This window comes from Protopterus annectens, chromosome 8.part0 (genome assembly GCF_019279795.1).
Source record: "Protopterus annectens isolate FY-2018-M chromosome 8.part0, PAN1.0, whole genome shotgun sequence".
Taxonomy (NCBI): domain Eukaryota; kingdom Metazoa; phylum Chordata; order Ceratodontiformes; family Protopteridae; genus Protopterus; species Protopterus annectens.
Window position 1 is genome coordinate 1,696,564,087 of NC_056741.1, and position 22,648 is coordinate 1,696,586,734.

The following is a 22,648-nucleotide window of genomic DNA, read 5'->3' on the forward strand; positions in this document are numbered from 1 at the left end:
TTTGAGCTTTAGGCAGTCTTGGAAACTCTTGGTTGTCTTCACTATCATATTCTACTGATGAAACTGTGCTCTCCATTGATGACATAAAATACTGTTGCTGCATTTCCTGTTCCCCTTGAAACCTGACTCTAAATTGGTTATTATGTTCCTTAGCAACTAACTGAAACGCTCTATTAGCCTCATAGTCACCAACATACTGAACTAATTTTCATTTTTTCTCCTCAATAAGTTGTTTTTCATGAGCAGAAAGTTTATCATTTACATTTTTAAGAAACAGTTCAAGATTATCCACACTAGTACTTTACAATACATTTTTACATAGATTTTGAGTTTCTTCCTTCAATTTTTTCATGTATTGTTTATTTTGAGCTTTAGGCAGTCTTGGAAACTCTTGGTTGTTTTCACTATCATATTCTACTGACGGAACTGTGATCTCCATTGATGACATAAAATATTGTTGCTGCATTTCCTGTTCCCCTTGAAACCTGACCCTATATTGGTTATTACGTTCCTTAGCAACTAACTGAAATGCTCTATTAGCCTCATAGTCACCAACATCCCGAACTAATTTTCATTTTTTCGCCTCAATAAGTTGTTTTTCATGAGCAGAAAGTTTATCATTTACATTTTTAAGTAACAGTTCAAGATTTTCCACACTAATACTTTACAATACATTTTTACATAGATTTTGAGTTTCTTCCTTCAATTTTTGTCTCTTTATTACATCCCTCTCCATTAATATTGTAACCTATTCACTACTGCACCTGTGGGCTGCTGCTACCCACCATGCATGAAATTGCTTGTCTGTTTCTACTGACAAGTCAAAAGGTGTTGAGGTTTTTTTTACTGCTCGTAACCCCAGTGGGGTAATACTTAACTCAAGGCATCTTTGAAGACTCTGCCACTTCATAAAGACAGAAGTCGCTTTAAATATAGAATTTTCTATTTTGTCAAACAGTACCCGAGTCTCCTTTGTGGAAGCCAAAGAAGAAACCTTTCCCACTGTTGCAAGCAGATTACCATCTTTTTTCTTCTTTCCTCTTCCCATCGGGAAAACACATTATTTCTCTTTTCTGTCACAGTATTCTCTCGGCTGTCCATCTGACCCGAGTTTCCTCCTCCACCGACTAGTGCAAGGAACTTCTCAATAGTTTATTGTGTAGACTCACCACCTGTTTCTCTAAAAAGCTGTGGAAATGCGGCAAAAGAATTGCTGGCCATAGAAATATTGTAAACCACTACCAAAAGGAAAAATCAATCCAAGAAAACATCACAAAGAAGCCAACATTCTAAGAACTTCTTTTATTGCACGAAACACACACACCAATGTCTTCCTCTAGCACCTTGGCTTACAAAAAGCCTTTAACAGAGTATACTAAACCTTCAGCAACTTCCTATATTTATACATCATAGCCTGACACTTCATTAACATATCAATTATAACCTTTCTCTTAAAAAAACAGCTTATACCAAAACTTTTTATAGATTTCCAATTGCATTCTTTGTTCATTCCATTAGGAACCAGTGTATTAAACTTTAAAATAAAAATTTATTCTTTTTTCCTTAGTTGTTTTTCATGTCATATAACAATTTGCTACTTTTTTGCATTTGTTCTAAAAGTGCAGCTTGTAAACCGGGTCTATATTATAAAGACGAATGTTTACTTACCCAAACGCCTAAACATCGACCCATCTTCAACGAACCACGAAAACATCAATCTTCCAGAAGCATGAAAGCAGAAATCTCGAATCGTCATGGTTGGCCCTTCTGCGGTATAGCTCAGTAAGGTAAGTGTGCGATAGTTACGGACCTTAGGGTTAGGGTGCGGGTTAAGGTAAGTGCATAGATGGTAATGTATGTTAGGTTTAGTGTAGGGTTAGAAGTAGAGTTTTGTTAAGTGTATGTGTGGATTATTTAGTTTGTTTGGGTTTAGCTTTTTAAGGTAAGTGTGCGATACTTACAGACCTTAGGATTAGGGTGCGGGTTAAGTTAAATGCATACATGGTGGTATATGTAAGATTTAGTGTAGGGTTAGAAGTAGGGTTTAGTTTAGGGTTAGAAGTAGGGTTTTGGTTAGTGTATGTATGTAGTTTATTTAGTTTGTTTGTGTAGGTAGTATGTAGCGGGCGGTGGGGTGGGACAAGTATGACAGTTAGACTTTTTGAATTTCGCAGGTTAGGGCGTTCAGTGTATATGCGGTTCACGGAATATATGTCAATGTTTAGGTATTTGGGTAAGTAAACATTCGTTTTTATAATATAGACTCTTGTAAACCAGTAACATCGCCCTCATGTGCCTGCAAAAAATGCATAGCTACTGGATTTATTTCACTTTTATTTTTTACATCTCTCACGTTCTTTTAACCTCTTAGAGAAACTTCTTTTTGTTACTCCTATGTAATACTTATTACAAGGGCATTTCAGTGCATATATTACTGCCTCACTATTACAATTAAAGCAACCTTTTATCTCAAACTTTTTTCTATTTATTTGTGGAAATTTACTGACTATAAATTGACATACTGAGCATTTACCACAAGTTATGGTCACTGGATAACTCAATTCCAACTGTCTATTCTCTGAGAGTAACATAAACTTCCCTTTAACTAAGTTCCTTCCCTCATATAAGAAAACCTTATTTTTTTATTTTTAACATATCCCGGTAATACTTTGCTATCTTTACTAACTGGTTCGAGAATACTGTGTACTTAGACACAAAATACATATATTCAGAAATTTCCCCTTCTTATTATGCAGACTATTTTAAAATTTGGCTCCACTGCCCTCTGCTAAGCTCTGCTCAACTGTGCTTAGACGTGCTAAGCTTCGCATAAGCATGGTAATGGCTGCCAATTGCTAAGCTCTGCTAAGACTATGCTTCTGCAAGTTTTCACACTTCTCAGCAAAGCTGCATTGGTTTGCTCTGTGCTAAGCGATGCAGTGTTTTTTTGAATGTAGTCCAATGGTGTGTAAGGGCAGGAAAACAGCCTACATTAAGCCCAGTAGGTGGGAATACAGCAGAATCCATTGGATTTCTGTCACTGATGGTATACTATGGCTGGTGGTGTTAGTGAAGGTGCACATTTTCAAGTGTACTGTTGTGGATTCTAGAGTCCGGGGTCATGGTTGGGATCCTAGTTAAAAACCATGATGACAGGCTGCTGCATGGCAGTTTCCAGGGCTCAGAGTGTAAGGTGGAGGTCTGAGACCAGATGGACAGAGAACTCACCAGTGTTACTGGTATCCCCCTCACAGGTGAGCTGTGTCATCCCCACCATGATGACCTGAAAAGACAAAAGGCGGGACTATTGGACACCTGGGTCCAAGAGGCGAGGGCAGGGAATGCCCCACATGTAAGTAAGTAAGTACTTTTTCCTCTGTTTTACCAATATGTAATTTCAATGTCTGCAAAGCTGGTATACATAATGGTTCGCTTCTCTCCCAACAGCTGCAGCTGAAAGGGCTCACAATGTCAAGTTGCATGCTGGGCGCTTGGCCAGGTTGCACTGTGAGTGTGGTGAGTGTGGATGTATTATTCTAACTGTGGTGAATTAAGCAAGAAAAAGTAAAGCATTAACTGCAATAAAGTATATACAGCAGAGTTTGTATTTCAATAAATATGCATTTTGAGTAGCAGTGCAATAAATGAATAATGCCAACTGTAGTGCAATAAAAACATGAAACAATAATAACTGCATTAAATTTTATACAATAAAGTTTGTAGTACAATAAATATGGAATAAGGGCTGTATTGCAATAAATGAATAATGCAAACTGTAGTGCATAAAAACATGAAAAATTAGCAACATTTCACACTGAGCTAATCAGAGGAAGTCGGAGGAAGGGCTCTGAGCTAACAAATCTGATATATATATAACATTAAGTATCCTGTTTTTTGCTTATTTCTGAGTTATTTATAGCACTTTTATTTTACTCACTGTCTGTGAGGTATTAAGTAGGAAAAACAAATATAAGTTATCCAGACAACCACTCAGCAGGTACTCGTAATGACAGTTTATTGGGTTCTCATTAAAACCACACTCAAAACATGATAGTCCACAGATTAAGAGCTTTCGTCAAAATAACCAACTTCATCAGAATACACATAATACAACTCAAAGAAGGCAAAAAAAGGCAAAAACCCTGACATTACATCTTATTATAAGATCACATCCTGTCAACTAATGCACATATTTAAAGGAAATAATACCTGACTTAAATTGCCAAGACATATGAAAAAGTATACTCCCATATTGCAAATAAATATAAAAATGCAAACACACATACATATCACCAATGAATATAAATGTATATAAATATATATAAATATATAACAAACAACTGTAAATACTGTAATACAAAAAATGGGGTAATAAACCCATGAAGTAACAATAAAAAACTTTTAAATATTTTTTAAATATAAAACAAAGCTCTTAGCTTCAACAAGGGCATAATACTTATACACTCGTTGATGCCAGGATATGAGCCTGCATTCAGCTTAATTTGCCATTTTAACTCTAATAATTCTAAATAATCATCCATTGGGCCACCACGGGGTCGCAGGTCTGCATGATCAATGGCAAAAAAACTAAAAAAATGTGTTGGATATTTGTCCACATGATTGAAAAGTGCATTGTTTTTATTTTTTCATTTAATATCATAGCAGTGCTCATATATTTTCTGCTTAAAGGCCCTTTTCATTTTGTCCACATAAAATACGTTGCATAACCCGCACTTAGCAATATATACCACCCTTTTCAAAAAACAAAAAAGTTTTTTACTGGGGTAGATTCGACAAAATTCTTGATAAATATATATTCACCCTCCATAACATATGGGAACTGCCCACACCTACCACATTTAAGGCATCCACTAGTTTTGTTCTCTTTCTTCTGTCTTTCCAAGAGTGCTTTAAAGCTATAATCTTTTTTGTAGACAGTCACTGGTTTATCCCCTACAATTTTAGAGACATCCTGGTCCAGTAACATCTCTGGCCAAAAATTAACCAATGTGTTTTTGATTTCATAAAAATCCAAGGTGAAAGTTAGGGTGCACGATCTTGAAAAAATATTGTTGTTGGAATGTAATCTATCTCTAACCTTTCCATCATCAATACCACAACCACTGAATGAAATTTTTACTATTAACCCATTCCGTCTTTTGACAGTAACCTCATTTTCAATTTCTTTTAAAAAATTCATAGGGTAACCCCTTCTTCTAAACATATCAATAAGTTTATCACATTCTGTTTGGAAGTCCCCTTCATCTGACACCATTCTAGCAATTCTGATAAATTGTCCCTTAACTAGGGACTTTTTCTGATGAATCGGGTGCCAGCTCTCAAAATGTAAAAATGTATTTGAATACATAGATTTCCTGTACAGCTTAGATATAAAAGATTTACTCATATAATGCTTCACAATAGTGACATCTAAAAAATTCAAGCTCTCTATGTCAGAGTTCAGGGTAAATTCTAAAAAATCAGTAGTACTATTAAGGTATTCAACAAACTCACCTAATTTGTCCTCACCCCCTTTAAATAAAAGGACTATGTCATCCAAATAATGACCATATAGGACCCAATGGTCTTTGTAGCATGAATTCATAATGTATTCCTCCTCCCAGTGTGCCAAAACCACATTGGCAAACACAGGGGCACAGCATGCTCCTACGGCCACTCCTAAAGTTTGCTTAAAGAGGTGACCATTAAAGCTTAAAAAGTTATTTTCCAAAACAAGTTCCATATAGGTCCTAATGGCATGTTTGGTGTCAAAACTTAAATCAGAATGCCTACATAGATATTTATAAAACCAGTCAAGCCCCTCCTCATGTGGAATTGCTGAAAATAGATCCTTGATGTCCAAGGTGGCCATAATAAGGCCATCATCATACATATCTGGATGTATTCTACCTAAAAAATCCCATGAATCTTTAATAATCCAAGGCATCTTTTCCACTAGACCTTTCAATTGATGGTCCACAAATTTGGCCAACCTATATGTTTTCGAAGCCTTGACATCTACAGTCAGACGTAGAGGGGGGTTCTGGATGGATTTATGTATCTTCGGGATGCCAAAGATGGTAGGTGTTCTGGGGGTTTTACACTCTAAGAACGTATGTGTGTCAAAACTTATCTGTCGATTAAGTAACAATTCCTCAATGGTCGAATCATTGTTCCTATAGGCTAGATTTATCTCATTGACTGACACTTCTCGATAAGTGTCAGTATACAATAGAACAAACATAAATATGTGCATTAGTTGACAGGGTGTGATCTAATAGTAGGATGTGATGTCAGGGTTTTTGCCTTTTGGGAGGGTATTTAAATTCTTTGAGTTGTATTATGTGTATTCTGATGAAGTTGGTTATTCCGACGAAAGCTCTTAATCTGTGGACTATCATGTTTTGAGTGTGGTTTTATTGAGACCCAATAAACTGTCATTACGAGTACCTGCTGAGTGGTTGTCTGGATACCTTATATTTGTTTTTGTTGGTTTGTGTTTCCTTTGGACAGAACAGTGGGTTTATGGAGGAAGGTACAGGTGACAACACTCCCAGTGGTATGGATGTATCTTCTGTTGCTGAGGTGTTAGCTACATTAGCCGCTTCAGTTAAGGAACTCAATAGCAAAGTTGACATCTTATTTCATCGGCAGACAACTGAAATTAATAGCAATGACAATAGGGTTCCTGTTTCGCAGAATACTGCATTGTGTGAGTCTTTTATCACTCATGCAAATCCCTGTACAATATCTGGTTGGTGCTGTTGGATCATCTGTTTTATCTGGTTCTGTTACTGGTTTTGTTACTCTCCTTCTGGTTCCAGCTGAAGCAGTGAGGCGATACTGGAACTGGAAAAATCAAGGGCGAAGATTGGCTCAGTATGAGTATAGGCAACAACAATCAGGTATCCAGGTATGGAGCAACAATTGGGTGGAACAACACTACGAAGTAACTTTTAACAATTAGAAAGTATTAGAAACTACAGTTGGAAAACTTTATAGGACTGAGACTGTGGGGAAATCCAAACTCAAAAGGACTGAAGAACTCAAATATCCCTCTGGGTTGACTAAGAACTCCCCAGTTGTATTGAGTTAACAAATTCTCATCAGCGATTTTTAAGATTCGATAATCATTTACTTATTAGAAGCATTGAAAAAGTAGAACTGAGTATAAAGTAGAACATTGAAAGTAGAACTGAGTATTAAGCATGATTTGTTGTTTGCTAGTAAAAAAAATATTTTTAAATGTGGTATTTAAACATGTGGACAACAGGTTTGTTGAACTTAGGGTTAAGAAACAAAAGTAACACTGATTATGAAACTAGTAAACCTAGAAAGAGCCCCTGACCCCCTGATTAATAGGGACTTTAATAATTTTAATAAACAAAACAATGATAATGAATGATGTTGACAATAAGAATTTAAGCGAGGGGATGTCCCGTGGACCCCCCACCTCCACCCCTCCATCAGAGAGATCAGAGAGGATCAGGGAGCAGAGGGGGAGAGGAATTATCAGAACAACTACAACCATTATCCATCATCATCCCATGAGGGAGGCAGCAGGGGGCAAGATAGAAGATAGTTGAACCCTGTGAACCCTGTGAACAAGTTATTTCAAAATCAATGATGATGATTTACTATTTTATAATTTTAGTCAAGTTTGTGTTGATGTTGATTGGGCTAATTTGTTCATGTTCATGAAAGATTTTTGTTTTTGAAGATCAGCAATCAACAAATGTTGTATTTTAAAAAAAAAATAAAATGTATGTGAGGAAATTAAATTTAGGGTACAGTTTGGTAATAATATTAGTACTCAAAATGCCACCAGTTGCATAGATCCAGCACCTTTTTTGGGAGGGGAGGCACTGGGAGGATGAATTCATGCTACAAAGACCATTGGGTCCTATATGGGGTATATATAGTGGATTATTTATGACATAGTCCTTTATGAAAAGGGGTGAGGACAAATTAGAGGTGAATTTCTTAATAGTACCACTGATTTTTTTTTTTTTAGACCCTACTGAAACTCATACAGAGAGCTTGAATTTTTTTGATGTCATTATGAAGGATTATATGAGTAAATCTTTTATATTATAGCTGCTGTACAGAAACCTACATATTTTATTTACTGATATAAAAAATGGGGTAATAAACCCCATGAAGTAACAATAAAAAACTTTTAAATATTTTTAAATATCAACAAGGGCATAATATGATCAAGGGCAAAAAAACTAAAAATTTGACAAAAGCAGGTGATTAAGATGTGGAGCTCAACCAGATTTAGGCAGTGGTGTGTGGCAGTGGGAAGCTCTAAGCAAATCTGGCAATATTATTGTGTGGCAATATTAACTTGTGGAGTTACATTGGATAGTTGTATATATGGATAGGCATATATAGAGGAGGCATAAGGGGGTAGAGATAAGGTGGTTCTCTACGTAGTAGTTCTAGCTAGGGGAGTATTTTGTAGATTTATTTTTTTAGAAGTTTTTTTGTGGATTACTGATTTGATTGTGATGTGAGTATCATAGTTAAGGCTGTGGTCAATAGTTCTCCCTAAGTTTTGTAGTAGTGTCAGGGAGATGTGCTGTACCAGTTTTAGATTTGAGTCATCTTCATATTGTATAGTTACAGCTTGGGGAATACTAATAGATAGATCATTTATGAAGATAGAGAACAGAAGAGGGCCTAATATGGATCCTTGGGGTACATCAAGGGTGACAGGTAGGTGGGAGGCTAGAGTGTTTTCCTATAGCACTGCCTGTTGCCTATTGTATAGATAGGACTTGAACCACTGTAATGCTTGAGTATCAAATGAGAAGGACTTGAGAAGATTCAGCAGTAGCTGATGGTTAACCATGTCAAATGCTTTTGAAAGATCAATAAAGATAGCAGAGGACAGGGTATTATTGTTGCGATTTTTGTCTATGTGGTCAGAGAAGGAAAGGAGGGCAGTAGTGGTACTATGGAAAGATCAAAAGCCATGCTGGGAGATGGCTAATAGGTTATTTTGAAGAAGATGGTCTAACAGTTGACTGTGGATGCATTTTTCCATGATTTTTGCTATTGGAGAGAGGAGGGCAATTGGACGGAAGTTTGAAAGTTCTGATGAGTTGCCACCTTTATGTAGTGGGATGATATGTGAAACTTTCCAGATGGCTGGGATAGTACCGTCAATAATGGTTCTATTTATAAGGATAGAGATTGGGTAGGCAATAACTTTGGCGGCAATTTGAAGGTATTTAGAAGGCAAATGGTCTGCTGAAGGGGTAGAGGGTTTGAGTTTTTGAAGGAGGGTACAGATGAGGGATGTGGGGACAGGGCAGAGTTGGAAAATGGGTGATGAGGTATATGAGGAGGAGGGCAGATTAAAGGATACATGAGGTAGAGAGTTAGCAAGTGACTGGATGGCTTCAGTAAAGAAGTTATTGAAGGAGTCAGCAATTTGTTTGGGAGTGTCAAGGGTAATTCCAGATGGGGTTGGAGTTTTAGAATTGCCTGGGTGAATGAGTCTAGTGATACCTGACCAGAATTTCTGTGGACTTTGCTGGTTGGTATTTTGAAGTTGGTAGAAGAAGTTTTTTTGTCTGATATTATAGATGTTTTAGTAGAGTTTCTGAGTTGCTTAAATTTTAAGTGATCAGATGGGTTTTTAGAGGTATGCCATTTGGCCCAGAATTTGTTTCTTAGCAAATTTTTTTTCTTAGTTTCCTTAGTAAGCCATGGAGCTGTTTTGGTGGTGTTCCTAAGGCTACAGGAAGGGGCATGATAGTCAAGGATTTCAAGGAACTTGGAATTAAAGTATGCCACAGCTTCATCAAGTTGGAGGTATTTTAATGGTGTCCAGTTACATACACTCAGTTAATTTCGGAAGTGTTCTGGGTTGAAATGTTTATTTGAGCGAGTAATTCTAAAAGTTGTAGGGCAGGGTATATTAAGCATTTTCCTAATAATATAGGTTAGAGAGTGATCACAAAGGTCATCTGGCAGTATACCTACATTATAGGTTATGGACTGGGTATTTATTAGGATCCAATCTAGGGTGGTTTCTTTGTTGGTGGGTTTATGGGTGTGAGTAGGTGAGATGATAGGTTCATAGGTTCATAGGTTCATACTAGGCTATCTGCCCTAGGGCATTTATAAGTCAGAGTGTGTTTGGCTTTCACCATTTTAAATTAATTTTGCTATGCCCTTTTTCGAGGTTAGTATACTGTGCCTCTGTCTAACAGTGACACAGAAGTGATACCCGGGGTAAACCTACGATCTCCCATCCACTCATCAAGATTACTCTTGAAGAGAGTCAATGAGGGACTCTGCCTAACCTGGACTGGGATTTTATTCCAGAGTGAAGGGAGCCTCTGGGTTATGAATCTGTCCCTCCAGCATGTCCTATTTATTTCAGTGCTGAGGTTCAAGTCTCTCAAGCGCGTAGCTCGATGGGATTTGGATTTTCTGAGGTGCAGCATGTCCATTAATTCTGGGTTGGACATGGCTTTATACTTCAGGCACAGATCACCTCTGAGCAGGCGGTATGCCACTGAGTAGAGCTAGAGTTTCTTTAACCGGGCAGTATATGACATCTGTTTGAGCCCTTTGATCCTCTTGGTGAGGTACTTGTGGGGTCTTTCCAGTTGCTGCAGGTGTCTGGTAAGGTACATCCCAAAAGGGGCATTGTACTCAATTATGGGCCTGATGAGGGATGAGTAAAGAGGCACGAAGACCTCCCCTGATCTAGATGTGAATCCCTTCATGATTAGGTGGGCTATATAAAATGTTTTTCTAACCACTTTGGCCATGTGGTTGTCAAATGAGAGATTGCTATCAACTTGGGTCCCCAGGACCCTAATTACTTCTTCTGTACTTAATGGATTACCACCTATGTGGTAATTTGTGGGCACTTTGTTTTTGCCAAAGGGGATGCCTATACACTTTTTGGCATTTAGCTTAAGGCCATGGCTCTGGCACCAGTTGTCTGTTTCTATGAGGCTCTTTTGGAGGATGCTTGTGTCGGCTGGAGAGTCGATTATGGCACCCAGTTTGTTCCTAACATAACTAAAGAAAGCCTTGTGATTATCCTTAGTGTCCTGTGCAATTTTTCTCTTGAAACTGGCCTTAGACGATTTTATGAGTGCCCGTAGTTAATTAGTTAGATAATTTGGGAGAAGCCATGTAGATTTATGTGATTAGTTGGGTTGTCAGTATTTCAGGTATTCCAGTCTATATTAAAGTCACCTAGCACAATGATTTCCTGTAGATAGTTAATGGACAGCCAGCAAAGGATATTTTCTAGGGAGTTGATGTTATTGCCTGGAGGAAGATATGAGCATAAAATATAGATGGATTTACAAGTATTTAGCTGTAGCTTAGTGATAATAATTTCAGAGTTGGTACTGGATGGCGGGTGAGCATCTAGTAGTGAAAGTTGGAGCCCTGCTTTGTATATTATAGCCACACCCCCACCCTTCTTGTTAAGGTGATCCACTCTTAAAATGTTATATCCAGAAGGGGTAATTTCATAGTGTTGGGTTGTTGGTTTTAACCATGTTTCAGTTAAGCAAAGGATGTCAAAGTCATGCACATCCAGTAGGGCATGAAGGTGTGTAACTTTATTGTTTACACTTCGTATATTTAAGTGAACAAAGAAGAGGGAATTATGAGGCCTTATAGGGGTATGAGGGAGAGAGGTAGAAGGTCTACTAGGGGAAGCAGGACTAATGTTGGTAGGGCCTGGATTGGGATGTATATCACCATCTTGTAGGAGGTGTAGGTGTAGTCTATATGTGTGGATTAGAGAAGGGTTCAGTATGTTATGTCCTCTCTTGATAAGGTGGTGTTTGTAGTTAATATGGGTGACTCTATGATACTTTGGGAGGAAATAGTTGGTAGTGGCTGTTATGTTTATGTGTTTAAGGCTAGTTGGTAAAGCAGGAGGGGATGTTTGTTTTTTGGGCTGGTGGAAGCTAGAGTAACTGAGATGTTCATAGGCAGTTAGGGTATAAGGAATGCAAAGGAAAGGAAGTATTGAAAATAGAAGTAGTGTTTTGAGGTAAGGTGATAAGAATGGAATAGGCACAGTGCTTCTAGAGTAGAGGGGGGAGAGTGGAAGGGTGAAGTGTATGTTAAGATAGGAGGAGTGTCTTAGAAGATGGAAAGCTATAATGAGATTGTAGGATGGGATTGGTTAATGGTGTAAGTTGGTCTGGTTAGAGAGGTATAAGGTCAGATGCAGTGGGGGTGGGTGGGAATTGGGGGTAGGGTAGGAGAGCGGAGTGAGCCCGCAGTGTGAATGGAGCGGGTAGAGCTAAGTAAAGAAAGAAGACCTGAGGAAAACAATCAATGGAATGCTGACTACTAGAGGTAAGTTAGGAGGAGGTAGCTGAAGGAGGTAATAGAGGTAATGATTGTTTGAGTAGGTTGGGCAGATAATAGAATTATGGTAAATATAAAAGGGGAAAGTGGGACAGAATGAAACGAGTAAGGTAAAACTAATTACCTAAGAGATTCTATTCAGAAGCTGAAGGCTAGGTGTACTGGGAAAAGGATGCCCTCTAGTGGGTACACACTGAACTGCTGCAGTAGCTCGAGGGGGGGAAGTAGGTTTAGGAGTAAGGGTGGGAAGAGTGAAGTCAAGTGCAGGAGCAACAAGAGGGAAGAGATGAAGGTAGAGGAGTACAGAGTAGTAATGCTGCTGGCTATCCTGGCAGGGAAGGGACAGTTACTCCCTACTTAGTATGGAAAAAATATCTTTTACAAACAGTAACAATTATACTTTCTGGCTTCCTTGAAGGGATGAGTTCTGGGAGAACATAGCCTCTTTTCCTTGATTTTAGGAAGAGAAAGCAGGAATTATTTAATGCAGGGACCCAGGGTCTTCAGGTAGGGCAGGTTATCAACCCTAAAGCAGGACAGGCAGCTAGGCAGGCTGGGTAGACAAAGGGAGAAAGAAGAGAAAGTAGTGAAGAACAAAGAAAAAACAGTTAGCAGTTGAGCCAAGTAAAAATGTCCTAGTCAGTTAAACAATATAAAAGAATACACTCTAAATCAATATAGCTGTGTAAGAGGGGTGAGCAAAGAAAATAAACTTTTAGGTTATATCAGTTAGTTCCAACAATAGTATAGTGAGAGCGTATTATCTAGTAAACAAATACAAACAAATTAGAATCACTAAAGCAAATATAGGTAGAGTATTAGCAGTTCAATACAGTGTATGCATGACTGTAATGCAGATTAAATTCCATTCTTAATAACCAGTAAGCAAATACAAGCAATTAGAATCACTATAGCAAATATAGGTATAGTATTAGCAGTTCAATACAGTGGCTGCATGACTATCATACAGATTAAATTCCAGTCCATAAGATGTTCTGCTTAACACGCTGAGAATGAAACAGTACAAAATAGTAAGTAACTATACACCTTAACCCGTTAGGCTAGTTTCTTACCAGAATGAACATGCTAACTATGTCAGCAAAAAGTTAGCATTTTTACATTTTTACATTTTGAGAGCTGGCACCCGATTCATCAGAAAAAGCCCCTAGTTAAGGGACAATTTATCAGAATCGCTAGAATGGTGTCAGATGAAGGGGACTTCCAAACAGAATGTGATAAACTTATTGATATGTTTAGAAGAAGGGGTTACCCTATGAATTTTTTAAAAGAAATCGAAAATGAGGTTACTGTCAAAAGACGGAATGGGTTAATAGTAAAAATTTTACTCAGTGGTTGTGGTATTGATGATGGAAAATTTAGAGATAGATCACATTCCAACAACAATATTTTTTCAAGATCGTGCACCCTAACCTTCACCTTGGAATTTTATGAAATCAAAAACACATTGGTTAATTTTTGGCCAGTGATGTTACTGGACCAGGATGTCTCTAAAATCATAGGGGATACACCAATGATTGTCTACAAAAAAGATGATAGCTTTAAAGCACTCTCGGAAAGACAGAAGAAAGAGAACAAAACTAGTGGATGCCTTAAATGTGTGGGCAGTGCCCATATGTTATGGAGGGTGAATATATACTTATCAAGAATTTTGGACGAATCTACCCCAGTAAAAAACGTTTTTATTTTTCGAAAAGGGTGGCATATATTGCTAAGTGTGGGTTATGCAACGTATTTTATGTGGGAAAAACGAAAAGGGCCTTTAAGCAGAGAGTATATAAGCACTGCTATGATATTAAATGCAAACATAAAAACAATGCACATTTCAATCATGGGGACAAATATCCAATGCTAAAATGTCAAATTAAGTTGAATGCAGGCTCATATCCTGGCATCAACAAGCGTATAATTATTATGCCTTGTTGAAGCTAAGAGCTTTTTTTATATTTAAAAAATATTTAAAAGGTATTTAAAAAATATTTAAAAGGTTTTTATTGTTACTTCATGGATTCATTACCGCATTTTTTGTATCACGGTATTTACAGTTGTTTGTTAAATATTTATATATCATCAGGAAAAAAGGCAATGAGTGCACCATGAGCTGAAGTCAAAAGTAAAATATCAAGTAAATCCAAAAGGTCTTCTTTGTATTTAAAATCCTCGTTTATTACAAAAGATAAAACTGCAGGAGATAGCAAGTTGTAGCGTTGTTACCCAACGCTTCATCAGACATAACGAAAATGCTGAAACTTTCCTCTTATAAAGCATTAATTGTCATGATGTCATTAGTAAATTGAAAATTAAAATTTAAAGAAACAGACATACAAACATAAAATGTGAAATATAAAATATAAAATATAAAATGCATTCTGAGTTAAAACATTGTCTGGAACAAGGAATATATTTTACATAAATGTATGTATAGGCATTAATGCTTCAGTGGTCTGGAAGCTAAGAAAGGCTTAAGAGTGAGCCTCTCATTAAGCCGAAATTTATGCTCAGCTAAGTAAACCAAGTTGCCAATACTAATAACTACACACATCCTGAAACACACAGGAACTATATGTTTAAGCACCATGCGAGCTGTAGGTCTACCAACTTGGTTTACTTAGCTGAGTGCCAAGTATACAGGAAGTTCTATGTGGGCATGACAACCAGATCCCTAAGAGAACGTATCAGAGAGCATATCTATGCTATATCCAAACGCAACATTCTGAACGCCCTAGCTAAACACACCGTGGAGTTAGGTGACAATCACACATTCAAATTCCAGGTTCTTGAATTGGTGTATACTGATGGGAGATTAGGTAACATAAGGAACAGAATTGAAGAAAGGGAAGGCAAGTGGATTGTTAAATTACAAGCCCATAAGTTTGGGCTTAATGAGAGGCTCACTCTTAAGCCTTTCTTAGCTTCCAGACCACTGAAGCATTAATGCCTATACATACATTTATGTAAAATATATTCCTTGTTCCAGACAATGTTTTAACTCAGAATGCATTTTATATTTTATATTTTATATTTCACATTTTATGTTTGTATGTCTGTTTCTTTAAATTTTAATTTTCAATTTACTAATGACATCATGACAATTAATGCTTTATAAGAGGAAAGTTTCAGCATTTTCGTTATGTCTGATGAAGCGTTGGGTAACAACGGAAAGCTTCCACAACTTGCTATCTCCTGCAGTTTTATCTTTTGTAATAAACGAGGATTTTAAATACAAAGAAGACCTTTTGGATTTACTTGATATTTTACTTTTGACTTCAGCTCATGGTGCACTCATTGCCTTTTTTCCTGCTGATTTGGTGTTTCTGAGGAGAGTGCTTTACCTGGCAGTGTGTTTCTTTTTGTTAAATATTTATATATATTTATATACATTAATATTCATTGGTGATATGTATGTGTTTACATTTTTATATTTATTTGCAATATGGGAGTATACTTTTTCATATGTCTTGGCAATTTAAGTCAGGTATTATTTCCTTTAAATATGTGCATTAGTTGACAGGATGTGACCTAATAGTAGGATGTGATGTCAGGGTTTTTGCCTTTTAGGAGGGTATTTAAATTCTTTGAGTTTTATTATGTGTATTCTGATTAAGTTATTTATTCCGATGAAAGTGTTTAATCTGTGGACTATCATGTTTTGAGTGTGGTTTTATTGAGAATACAATAAACGGTCATTAGAAGTACCTGCTGAGTGGTTGTTTGGTTACATTATATTTGTTTTTCTTGGTTTGTTTTTTCTTTTGGACAGAGCAGTTGAGGTATTAAGTAGATATATTATGGTACATTTTTGTTTATTTTTACTATAGTAGTTTTGTAGAGGAGCTTTTCTCCCTGGGCCTCCACTGAAAATGGACATGTATCCAGTTGGACTAGCCCGGTAAACAAATGTAAAATAAATAAATAAAATTTTCTACAATTGTTAAGCATCTGGTTGGGTTTGTTTGTTCTGATTTCCTGCTAGGAGTGCATCATATAACTTGTTTGCATTTAAAAGCATTCTCTAGATTCTCCCTGATCCTTTTTCTGTTTAAACATTGCTGCAGTTTTTTCTACCTAAGTTTTGTTGGTAGTGTAGCATTGTCCATACTCAGTCTTGTGCTTTGGGCCTTGTTGTTTATTAGTAGAGGCTGTGTGTTAGACCACATTCCCCAGGCCATCATAGCTTAGCCAAGAACAGTATAGCATTTCAGTGAGAGTGAATTATTTTTGGTCATTGGCCGACTGGGGTTGCCTGGACTATACATTGGAATAAGCAACTCATTGGTTCTTTCAAGCTTTTTTTAAAGTTGTTTCAGGTTTCAACTTTGTTACTTAAGAAGTTAACTTGTGACAGATTTGGCCATTTCACACTGAGCTAATCAGAGTAAGTTGGAGGAAGGGCTCTGAGCTAACGAATCTGAGATATATAAAATTAAGTATCCTGTTGTTTGCTTATTTCTGAGTTATTTATAGCACTTTTATTTTACTCACTGTGTGTGAGGTATTAAGTACAATTTTCTACAATTGTTAAGCATCTGGTTGGGTTTGTTTGTTCTGATTTCCTGCTAGGAATGCATTATATATCTTGTTCGCATTTAAAAGCATTCTCTAGAGTCTCCTTGATCCTTTATCTGTTTAAAAATTTGTGCAGTTTTTTCTACCTAAGTAGTGTTGGTAGCATTTTCTATACTCAGGTTTGTGTTTTGGGCCTAGCTGTTTGTTAGTAGAGGCTGTGTGTCTGAGCACATGCCCCAGGCCATCATAGCTTAGCCAAGGCCAGTATAACATTTCAGTGAGAGTGAATTGTTTGTGGTCATTGGCCAACTGGGGTTGGTTGGAATACGCATTGGAATAAGCACCTCATTGTTTCTGTCAACCTTTTTTTTAAAGTTGTTTCAGGTTTCAACTTTGTTACGGAAGAAGTTAACTTGTGATTGTTTCTGAAATTTCCCACTGAGCTAATCGGTGGAAGTCAGAGGAAGGGCTCTGAGCTAACAAATCTGGGATAAATAACATTAAGTATCCTGTTTTTTGCTTATTTCTGAGTTATTTATTATTTTACTCACTGTGTGTGAGGTATTAAGCAAAATTTTCTAAAATTGTTAAGCATCTGGTTGGGTTTGTTTGTTCCGATTTCCTGTTAGGAGTGCATCATATAACTTGTTTGCATTTAAAAGCATTCTCTAGAGTCTCCTTGATCCTTTATCTGTTTAAACATTTCTGCAGTTTTTTTCTACCTAAGTAGGGTTGGTTAGTGAAGCATTGTCCATACTCAGGCTTGTGTTTTGGGCATAGTTGTTAGTTAGTAGAGGCTGTTTGTCTGAGAACATGCCCCAGACCATCATAGCTTAGCCAAGGCCAGTATAGCATTTCAGTGAGAGTGAATTGTTTGTGGTCATTGGCCGACTGAGGTTGCCTGGACTACGCCTTGGACTAAGCACCTTATTAGTTCTTTCAAGCTTTTTTTAATGTTGTTTCAGCTTTCAACTTTTTTACTTAAGAAGTTAACTTGTGACTGTTTCTGCTTTTTCACACTGAGCCAATCGGAGGAAGTCAGAAGAAGGGCTCTGTGCTAACGAATCTGAGATATATAACATTAAGTATCCTGTTTTTGTTCTTATTTTTGAGTTATTTAAAGCACTTTTATTTTACTCACTATGTGTGAGGTGTTAAGTAGAATTTTCTACAATTGTTAAGCATCTGGATGGTTTTGTTTGTTCTGATTTCAGAACTTGTTTGCATTTAAAAGCATTCTCTAGAGTCTCCTTGATCCTTTATCTGTCTAAACATTTCTGCAGTTTTTACTACCTAAGTAGTGTTGGTAGTGTAGCATTGTCCACTCTGGCTTGTGTTTTGGGCCTAGTTGTTTGTTAGAAGAGGCTGTGTGTCTGAGGAAATTCCCCAGGCCATCATAGCTTAGCCAAGGCCAGTATAGCAATTCAGTGAGAGTGAATTGTTTGTTGTCATTGGCCGACTGGGGTTGCCTGGACTATGCCTTGGAATAAGAACCTCACTGATTCCTTCAAGCTTTTTTAAAGTTGTTTCACATTTAAACTTTGTTACTTAAGAAGTTAACTTGTGACTGTTTCTGCCATTTCACACTGAGCTAATCAGAGGAAGTCAGAGGAAGGGCTCTGAGCTAATGAATCTGAGATATATAACATTAAATATCCTGTTTTTTGCTTATTTCTGAGTTACTTATAGCACTTTTATTTTACTCAAAGTGTGTGAGGTATTAAGTAGAATTTTCTACAATTGTTAAGCATCTGGTTGGGTTTGTTTGCTCTGATTTCCTGCTAGGAATGCATCATAAAACTTTTTTGCATTTAAAAGCATTCTCTAGAGTCTCCTTGATCCTTTATCTGTTTAAAGACTTCTGCAGTTTTTTCTACCTAAGTAGTGCTGGTAGTGTAGCACTGTCCATAATCAAGCTTGTGTTTTAGGCCTAGTTGTTTGTTAGTAGAGGCTGTGTGTCTGAGCACATGCCCCAGGCCATAATAGCTTAGCCAAGGCCAGTATAGTATTTCAGTGAGAGTGAATTGTTTGCGGTCATTGGCCGACTGGGTTTGACTGGAGTACGCCTTGGAATAAGCTCCTCATTGGTTCTTTCAAGCTTTTTTTAAAATTGTTTCATGTTTCAACTTTGTTACTTAAGAAGTTAACTTGTGACTGTTTCTGCCATTTCACACTGAGCTAATCGGAGGAAGTCGGAAGAAGGTCTCTGAGCTTACGAATCTGAGATATATAACATTAAGTATCCTGCTTTTTGTTTATTTCTGAGTTATTTATAGCACTTTTATTTTACTCACTGTGTGTGAGGTATTAAGTAGAATTTTGTACAATTGTTAAGCATCTGCATGGGTTTGTTTGTTCTGATTTCCCGCTAGGAGTGCATCATATAACTTGTTTGAATTTAAAAGCATTTTCTAGAGTCTCTTTGATCCTTTATCTGTTTAAACATTTCTGCAGTTTTTTCTACCTAAGTAGTTTTGGTAGTGTAGCATTGTCCATACTCAGGCTTGTGTTTTGGGCATAGTTGTTTGTTAGTAGTGGCTCTGTGTTTGAGCACATGCCCCAGGCCATCATAGCTTAGCCAAGGCCAGTATAGAATTTCAGTGAGAGTGAATTGTTTGTGGTCATTGGCCGACTGGGTTTACCTGGACTACACCTTGGAATAAGCACCTCATCGGTTCTTTCAAGCTTTTTTAAAAGGTGTTTCAGGTTTCAACTTTGTTACTTAAGAAGTTAACTTGTGACTTTTTCTGCCATTTCACACTGAGCTAATCAGAGGAAGTTGTAAGAAGGGCTCTGAGCTAACGAATCTGAGATATATAACATTAAGTATCCTGTTGTTTGCTTATTTCTGAGTTATTTATAGAACTTTTATTTTACTCACTGTGTGTGAGGTGTTAAGTAGAATTTTCTACAATTGTTAAGCATCTGCTTGGTTTTGTTTGTTCTGATTTCCTGCTAGGAGTGCATCATATAACTTGTTTGTATTTAAAAGCATTCGCTAGAGTCTCCTTGATCCTTTATCTGTCTAAACATTTCTGAAGTTTTTACTACCTAAGTAGTGTTGGTAATGTAGCATTGTCCATACTAAGGCTTGTGTTTTGGGCCTAGTTGTTTATTAGTAGAAGCTGTGTGTCTGAGGAAATTCTCCAGGCCATCATAGCTTAGCCAAGGCCAGTATAGCAATTCAGTGAGAGTGAATTGTTTGTGGTCATTGGCCGACTGGGGTTGCCTGGACTATGCCTTGGAATAAGCACCTCACTGGTTCTTTCAAGCTTTCTTTAAAGTTGTTTCGCATTTAAACTTTGATACTTAAGAAGTTAACTTGTCACTGTTTCTGCCATTTCACACTGAGCTAATCGGAGGAAGTCAGAGGAATGGCTCTGAGCTAACGAATCTGAGATATATAACATTAAGTATCCTGTTTTTTTATTATTTCTGAGTTATTTATAGCACTTTTATTTTAAGCAATATGTGTGCGGTATTAAGTAGAATTTTCTACAATTGTTAAGCATCTGGTTGGGTTTGTTTGTTCTGAATTCCTGTTAGGAGTGCATCATATAACTTGTTTGCATTTAAAAGCATTCTCTAGAGTCTCTTTGATCCTTTATCTGTTTAAACATTTCTGCAGTTTTTTCTACCTAAGTAGGGTTGGTAGTGTAGCATTGTCCAAACTCAGGCTTGTGTTTTGGGCCTAGCTGTTTGTTAGTAGAGACTGTTTGTCCACAAACATGCCTCAGACCATCATAGCTTACCCAAGGCCAGTATAGCATTTGAGTGAGAGTGAATTGTTTGTGGTCATTGGCCGACTGGGGTTGCCTGGACTACACCTTGGAATAAGCACCTCATTGGTTCTGTCAAGCTTTTTCTAATGTTGTTTCAGGTTTCAACTTTGCTACTTAAGAAGTTAACTTGCGACTGTTTCTGCCATTTCACACAGAGCTAATCGTAGGAAGTCGGAAGATGGTCTCTGAGCTAAAGAATCTGAGATACATAACATTAAGTATCCTGTTTTTTGCTTATTTATGAGTTAATTATAGTACTTTTATTTTACTCACTGTGTGTGAGGTATTAAGTAGAATTTTCTACAATTGTTAAGCATCTGGTTGGGATTGTTTGTTCTGATTTCCTGCTAGGAGTGCATCATATAACTTGTTTGAATTTAAAAAAAATTCTCTAGAGTCTCTTTTATCCTTTATCTGTTTAAACATTTCTGCAGTTTTTTCTACCTACGTAGTGTTAGTAGTGTACCATTGTCCATACTCAGGCTTGTGTTTTGGATGTAGTTGTTTGTTAGTAGAGGCTGTTTGTCTGAGAACATACCACAGACCATCATAGCTTAGCCAAGGCCAGTATAGCATTTCAGTAAGAGTGAATTGTTTGTGGTCATTGGCCGACTGAGGTTGCCTGGACTACGCCTTGGACTAAGCACCTCATTAGTTCTTTCAAGCTTTTTTTAATGTTGTTTCAGCTTTCAACTTTGTTACTTAAGAAGTTAACTTGTGACTGTTTCTGCAATTTCACATTGAGCTAATCAGAGGAGGTCAGAGGAAGTGCTCTGTGCTAACAAATCTGAGATATATAACATTAAGTATCCTGTTTTTTTTCTTATTTTTGAGTTATTTATAGCACTTTTATTTTACTCACTGTGTGTGAGGTGTTAAGTAGATTTTTCTACAATTGTTAAGCATCTGGTTGGTTTTGTTTGTTCTGATTTCCTGCTAGGAGTGCATCATATAACTTGTTTGCATATAAAAATATTCTCTAGAGTCTCCTTGATCCGTTATCTACTTAAAACTTTCTGTAGTTTTTTCTACCTAAGTAGGGTTGGTAGTGTAACATTGTCCATACTCAGGCTTGTGTTTTGGCCTAGTTGTTTGTTAGTAGAGGCTGTGTGTCTGAAGATGTGACCCAGGCCATCATAGGTTAGACAAGGCCAGTATAACATTTCAGTGAGAGTGAATAGTTTGTGGTCATTGGCCGGCTGAGGTTGCCTGGACTACGCCTTGGACTAAGCGCCTCATTAGTTCTTTCAAGCTTTTTTTAATGTTATTTCAGGTTTCAACTTTATTACTTAAGAAATTTACTTGTGACTGTTTCTGCCATTTCACACTAAGCTAATCGGAGGAAGTCGGCAGAAGGTCTCTGAGCTAACGAATTCTGAGATATATAACATTAAGTATCCTGTTTTGGGCTTATTTCAGAGTTATTTATAGCACTTTTGTTTTACTCACTGTGTGTGAGGTATTAAGTAGAATTTTCTACAATTGTTAAGCATCTGGTTGGGTTTGTTTGTTCTGATTTCCTGCTAGGAGTGCATCATATAACTTGTTTGAATTTAAAAGATTTCTCTAGAGTCTCTTTGATCCTTTATCTGTTTAAACATTTCTGCAGTTTTTTCTACCTAAGTAGTGTTGGTAGTGTAGCATTGTCCATACTCAGGCTTTTGTTTTTGGTGTAGTTTTTTGTTAGTAGAGGCTGTGTGTTTGAGCACATGCCCCAGGCCATCATAGCTTAGCGAAGGCCAGTATAGCATTTCAGTGAGAGTGAATTGTTTGTGGTCATTGGCCGACTGGGGTTGCCTGGACTACGCATTGGAATAAGCACCTCAATGGCTCTTTCATGCTTTTTTAAAAGGTGTTTCAGGTTTCACCTTTGTTACTTAAGAAGTTAACTTGTAACTGTTTCTGCCATTTGACACTGAGCTAATCGGAGGAAGTAAGAAGAAGGGCTCTGAGCTAACGAATCTGAGATATATAAC